Here is a 7,410-nt window from a genome sequence, read left to right on the forward strand (position 1 = left end):
TGTGTGTGTGTGTGTGTGTGTGTGTGTGTGTGTGTAATCAAAGGGGGGGGGGGCAAGGATTGCTTAGAGCTGTGTAGACTGCTGTCCCTGGACCCAGTGACTTTTGACCAGGAGGGAGAGAAAGTGTTGAACCGCTGGGCTGGACCAGCTCACGGCTCATCTCCCGGAACTGAGTGACTAATGCCCTCCCTCTCTTGCTCTCTGGCCATGAGAGCTCCTCCTCACATCTTGGAGGTGCAGCCAGCTGTCCCAGGCCCTGAGCCCCCGTTTAGCACAGCACCCTCCCCCAGCATAGCATCAGGATTCTCACTGCTGTGCGTCTGGTTCCTCGCCTGTACTGGCCACTTTTCTTGCCCCTTGCCCACATCAGGACGGGGGTAAACTGTCTCCCTTTTAGGTCCTCACCCTAGTACCCAGAAAATATTTTCAGAACTCCCCGAGCCTCAGTCCTACCCAGGTGATATCCATATCCAAAGGGAGAGGATCACACGGGGCGCTCTGACCTCCCTCCCTGCACTTCGCTACTCCCACAACCCCCCACCTCATTAAACTGTAATTGCGATGATTTAAGATGCCTGGGTGGCCAGTTCCTCCCTACTGTTTCACAAAGGGAATAAACTTGACGAAGATGCCTGTGGTCCTGTCTCTTGGGAGACAGAAGTATTACGTCCAGGAGTTCAAAGCCAGCCTCAACTGTTCCGAGACCAACCGGAGCAACCTGAGCTCCGCCCCTGCAACGCTGAAACAAACATTCGGAGTGTGACCCTGCAAAACATAATTTAGACTTGGCTTCTTCACTTCAGTTTTGAGTAAGATTTAACCTTCTGGCTCTCTTTTGGATACTTTTTCAGGGTCCTGCCTGGGAAGAGTCTTCCCAAGCTTTTCAGTGTGTCTTCTTCGTCTCGGGAACCTGAAGAGACATCTATTGGCAGAGGCGTTGTGAGTGATTTCCCCCATTCTCTTTTCTTGATATCCAGGCGCCATCTGCTGGTCGAGATGGGACAGTTCCTTTCTTCTTTCAGGCCACTATCCATGCATGAGGTATTGAAGCCCGTAGGAACTGCTAAGAAGCTAAGGGTACAGTTTCAAGAAAAGCAGAGAAGCTAGTATGTGACGTCACCCAGAATTTTCTATATGTTAGAGATTTTCTAGACGCTATTTTTCTTTTAACCTATTACCCTGGTGACAGTTCCTGCCTCACAGATGAGGAGCATCAGTCACAAGGAGATAAATATGGCTAATAAGATCAAGATCATATAAGGTGAATAAGAGGCCAGTGGGCTTAGGACCCAGACAGTGAGCTCCGCAGCCGTGCTCTAGACATCTTAGGGGGAAAACGGGAGCAAGGTAGGTAGGAAAGGACCGTCTTTGAATGAAGTAGCCAAGCAAGGCTCTTCTGAGAAACCAGCTGGGAAAGACCAACGTAGGAAGAAGCATCTAGGGCTGAGGGACGGAGACCGAAATTTCCAGTATCTGTTGGGAGTGAACTCTGGCCCTGAGCACCTCTCTAGTCTTCAGTTCCGCCGCCAACTCTGCATCTCTCAAAGAGATCCTGCCCTGCTTGCCTGCAGCGCCCCTCCTGGTCCATGCTCAACACTGCAGCCAGACGGATGGCGGGGCCACATTAACGGGCTCCCTCTCGCTCCACTGCGGCTACCCCATTCTCTTCTGGGTGGTGATCTCCTCCCTCTGGTTGCTGCCAGCTCTTCCAGCCCCCTTCACCCCAGTACGACAAAGGCCTTACAGTTACCTACAGGTTCAGGCTGTCTCTCCCATAAGCATCCTCCCGTGTGCCCACGGAATGTCCACAGCCCCTCTTCACACACCTACCTCTGTCCTATCCTTCAACATTCACCCGAGACTTCTCTTCCTCCCAGAAGCCTGTCTGATAGTCCTCTCAGCTTCGCCAACAGAGCAAGAAGACCCTCCGTAGCGTGGCTTGCTGTGCTATGTGTCAAGGCCACGCCTCAGCAAGTCCAAACTTCGGTCTTGTCCTCTGTAGATGTATGAACAATTGGAGGACGATTGCCACAAACCCAGCACATACTCACAACATATACACAAAATAAATAAATATAAATAATAAATGTTTTATTTTGCTGTATGCTATTTCACCTGAATATACACCTTTGTGCCTCATCCATGCCTGGTGTCCAGAGGGGCCAAAGAAAGTGTTGGATCCCCAGAAACTGGAGTTACAGAGGGTTGTGAGTTGCCATGAAGGTGCTGGGAATTGAACTCGGAACTCTGGAAGAAGATACTGTGCTCTTAACTGCTGATCCATCACTCCAGCCCCTAAATATGATTTCTTTTTTTAAGATTTATTTATTTATTATGTATACAGCATTCTCAATATTCTGCCTGCATGTATCCCTGCAGGTCAGAAGAGGGCGCCAGGTCTCATTATAGATGGTTGTGAGCCACCATGTGGTTGCTGGGAATTGAACTCAGGACCTTTGGAAGGGCAGGCAGTGCTCTTAACCACTGAGTCATCTCTCCAGCCCTAAATATGATTTCTTAAAAAACATTTTTTCTGTTTTTTTTTTGGTTTAAATTCATAAATGGAGGATATTGTCTTTCAAGTGTCTTTTCTGAACCTACCAAGACCATCACCATTTTAACCCTCTCTCATGAACTTAAATATTTGTTCTTATTTTCATTTTTTTGCCCTGGAATAAAAGAATTGTTAGTAGTAACAGTGTTGCATTTGAGACAGGATCTGTGTAGCCCTGGCTATCCTGGAACTCGCTCTGTAGACCAAGCTGACCTCAAACTCAGAGATCTGCTGCCTCTGCCTCCCAAGTTCTGAGATAATATTACTATATTGTATTGGGTTACATAAGGCCATGTTCATGCAAATTTATGAGTGCAGGCTGAGCGCCTCCCCCATGGTCTACTGCCCTCCCTTCATAATCCTTCTTTTCATTTAATTCTATATTTGTTCAGAACAATATTTTCTCTTCTTTTTTGGTGAATTCCTCTCTGAGCCATTTAGAGGTGTTGCTTGATTTCCAAATACCTGCAGACTTCCCACATACATTTTTTTGGTGTTAATTTCCAGTTTATTTCTGTGTTGATCAGAGAAAAAAATTATGAGCTAAAAATTTTAAGTTTATTAAGGATCTCGTTAGGCACAGAAAATACAAGCTATGTATTTGAGAAGAATACTTCTGTTTTGTTTGGGGATAAACTATGCAGTGATGTCTTCTAGGCCATGCTAATATCAATTAGGTCATTCAGACCTTCTGTACCCTCTTCTGCCTCAGTCGGCTGATGAGAGAAGGGTACTTAGGTTCGTACATTTATCCTTTCTGCTCCACCCCTTGTTACACCACGTATCTGGACACACAATGACCAGGTGCACTGTGCATTTAGGATTATCATGTCTTGATAAACTGACACTCTTACTAGTGTACAAACCCTTCACCAACTCTATTAACATTCCTTGTTCTGAAATCTACTTTGTCAATTACTAATATTGCCATTAATTGTGCTTTTTTTATTGTTTGCATGGCATAGCTTTTCTAACTTTTGAGGGGCCATTTTGTTTTGGGTCTAGAGCTGAAGTTAAGCCTCCTGACTGCTGGGATTATAGGTTTGAAACAATACACCTGGCCTCCGTCCTACAAAATTTAACACATCAGCCAGCTGGTGGCTCACGTCTTTCATCCCAGCACTCAGAAGGCAGAGGCAAGCAGATCTCTGTATGTCTGAGGCCAGCCTGGTCTACACAGTGAGTTCCAGGACAGCCAGCAGCCAGAAATACATAGTGAGACTCTGTTTTGAAAAAAAAAAAAAGAAAATGAAAAAAAAAAGAAATTTTAGTACATCTCTTGTCTTTATATGTAAAGCAGGTTTCTTTTTTTTTTTTTGCTATCTTTTTTAATTGATTCCCCTCCCTGCCTCTCTCCCCCCTTCAACCCTCTCCCAAGGTCCCCATTTAAAGCAGGTTTCTTTTTTTAAAGATTTATTTATTTATTATGTATATAATGTGCTGCATGTATGCCAGACAAGGGCACCAAATCTCATCATAGATAGTTGAGAGCCACCATGTGGTTGCTGGAAATTGAACTCAGGATGTCTGGAAGAGCAGTCAGTGCTCTTAACCTCTGAGCCATCTCTCCAGCCCCCTAAAACAGGTTTCTTATAGACAGAATTTAGTTAGATGATAAACCCGGTCTGGCAATCTCTGCCATTAATTTGTTGTGTTTAGTCCATTTTCATTTGTTATAGTTACTGATATTATTGGGTTGTATTGGTTTTTATTTTTTTTAAAATACTATTTTTATTTTTTTGTTTTTTCCATCTATTTTTCTTTTTGTAATTGTCTCTGATTTCCTGCCTTCTTTTGAAATATCTGAATTAATTTTTAATATGCTATTGTTTCTATCTTGAGTTGTTGCTCCAGGGATCACAATATACACACCTTTTCCTGATCTACTTAGGGTTATTACTTCATCACTTCAAGTATAATAGTATTTTTATGGGCTGGTGAGATGGCTCAGAGGTTAAGAGCACTGGCTGCTCTTCCAGAAGGTCCTGAGTTCAATTCCCAGCAACCACATGGTGGCTCACAACCATCTGTACTGAGATCTGGCGCCCTCCTCTGGCGTGCAGGCATACATCGAGGCAGAGTGTTGTATACATAATAAATAAATAAATCTTTTTAAAAAAAATAGTAGCCGGGCGATGGTGGCGCACGCCTTTAATCCCAGCACTTGGGAGGCAGAGGCAGGTGGATCTCTGTGAGTTCGAGACCAGCCTGGTCTACAGAGCTAGTTCCAGGACAGGCTCAAAAGTCACAGAGAAACCCTGTCTCGAAAAACCAAAATAAATAAATAAATAAATAAATAAATAGATAGTATTTTTACATTTTTTCATCACATGTGCCTATGCGTGTGTTTATCCACATGTATATATGGACAACATGTAAGGATGGATTTACTCCTTCCGCCCTATGGGTTCTGGGGATCAATCTCTGGTCATCAGACTTCTCGACAGCCCTCAAACACAACACAGATGCGTGAATAAATAAGTCCTTAATTTCCCTCACATTACAGATGTCTTATGGCACTAATTCTCTGTCAGGAGTGGCAACCCTGCCAGCATTATGGTCTTTTTCCATTTCTTTGGTCATCGTCCTAAAGAACAGTCAACAGAACCTTGTATTTTTACCCAAATCATCACTATGTCTATCACATTGCATTCCTGAAAATCTGAGCTTATCTTTGTCATAATTTACCTTCAACCTGAAAAGTTTTATTTGCTTTTTTTTTTTTGTAAGTATGGTGATATGTTCGTTTGGTCTTTATTAATTTGAGAATCTGTCTTACAAAGACTCATAAAGGGTGATTTTTTTGTTTTACTGGATATGAAGTTCGGAGTCCACATTTCTGTTAGCCTTTTAAATCTAGTTCATGTTCTTTTGACTTCCATGTTTTCCCCTGAGAAACCTGTGTTCAGACAGTAATTCTTTAAATGGAAGAACATTCTGGAATACATCATTTTTCTCTAGTGGCTTTCAAGAGTTTTAACTTGATCTTGAGTTGTAGGAGTTTAGTAATATTTGTCTAAACATTGTTTTTCTTCTACAAATGGTGATGTTTAATCTTGTCAACTCTGAAGGATCTGGAATCACGTGGAGGACGTACCTCTGGGTGTGTCTGTGGTCCGTCCCCAGAGAGGAGTGACTGAGAGGTGGAAGGGATCCACCCTCAGAATAGGGGGGGGGCATCTCCCAGCAGGTGGCCCAGATATAAAGAGGCCAAGGAAGAAACAGTTCTGCCTGTCTCCTTAGTTCTTGCGAAAGTGCGTGAGTGTGCCTCTCACTGATGCCGCCATGGATGCTGACCTGCTCTGACCTCCACTGACATCAGACTCCAGGTCTCTCAGTTTTCCAGTGTGGCCAGGATGCCAGCGATTCCCTAGAAATCCCCCAGGCCTTCAACACCAGACTGGAGCTCCAGAGGCAGCCAGCTGGTGTGGGAGAATTGTCTGTATTCTGTCAGTCATGTTATAAATAAACGCTGATTGGCCAGGCAGGAAATATAGGTGGGAAAACCAGACAGGAAGTAGAAGGATGTAATGAGAATAGGAGAATTCTGGGAAGGAGGAAGTTGATTCCTCCCGCTCCTGCCCAGACCTCCGAAGTTGCAGGATGTGAGCTGCCCCACTGAAAAAAGGTACTGAGCCACATGGCTAACATAAATCAGAAAAATGGGTTAATCAAGATGTAAGAGTTAGCCAGTGAGAGGCTAGAGCTAATGGGCCAATCAGCTTTATAACTTACAGAGATCTTTGTGTGATTTTTCTCTGGGACTAAACAGCTGGGGGTACAGGCAGGACAAAAACCCCAACAAGCTGGGCGGTGGTGGCACACGCCTTTAATCCCAGCACTCGGGAGGCAGAGGCAGGCAGATCTCTGTGAGTTCGAGGCCAGCCTGGTCTACAAGAGCTAGTTCCAGGACAGGAACCAAAAGCTGCGGAGAAACCCTGTCTCGAAAAAAATAAAACAAAAAACAACAACAACAACAAACAAGCTGGCCCGCTCATGTTTCAGCCAGCTTTGTAGGTAGAGTAGCTACTAGGTTCTCTGCCTCTCCAGCAAACAGAAAACCATGGTTGGGCTACCCAGCCCTTCATAATATGTGCATCCTAAGGGTCTCATCCTCCACAGAATCCTGCCTAATTCACCTCTCGAATATGTTAATGTGTCTTCCATCAGGTTGGGGCAGGGAGCAGCCATATTTCCTCAAATATTACTTTTTCTGCAGCAATGTCTTTCTCCTCTGCTCTTGAGTGTCAAATGACAATGAAACTATGATCAGGCCCCACATATTATCACACACCCAGAACCCCAAGGCTCTGTTAACTCTAAAAGAAATGTATCCCTCCTTTTTCACAGGAAAAAAATTCTATCATCTATCTTCAGATTCAGTGAACTTTTTGTTACCTCCCTTATATGAACCTAGCCAGTGCGTATTTTATTTTAGTTGCTTTTTAATCCTAAAATCTGTTTTGTTATTCTCCCTATAGTTTCTGTGTCTCTGCTTTGAACAAATAGATGTCTTTCTAGCCATTTAAATTATAAACTACCACCTCTGATAATAATCTTAGAATGAAAGTCTTCTTAGAGTTGGTGCCTTTTGTTAGGACTAATGAGTCCTGGCCTTCAGCTGCTCTTCCCTCCTAGAACCTTCTAAGTGAAGTTACTAGAAGCTGTGCCTAGTTAGAGGATCAGAGGATGGGATTTTCACCTGCTGGCCATTGATTTAAGCCTATACGGTGTTAAGAAAGAGGGGCTTTGGTATCAGTGTTTAAAGGTCCCTGTGTCGGTACACTCATCCATTGCTGGTGGGAATGCAAACTTGTGCAACCACTCTGGAAAGCAGTGTGGCGGTTTCTCAGGAA

Source organism: Microtus ochrogaster, chromosome 22 (genome assembly GCF_000317375.1).
Source record: "Microtus ochrogaster isolate Prairie Vole_2 chromosome 22, MicOch1.0, whole genome shotgun sequence".
Classification (NCBI taxonomy): Eukaryota; Metazoa; Chordata; class Mammalia; order Rodentia; family Cricetidae; genus Microtus; species Microtus ochrogaster.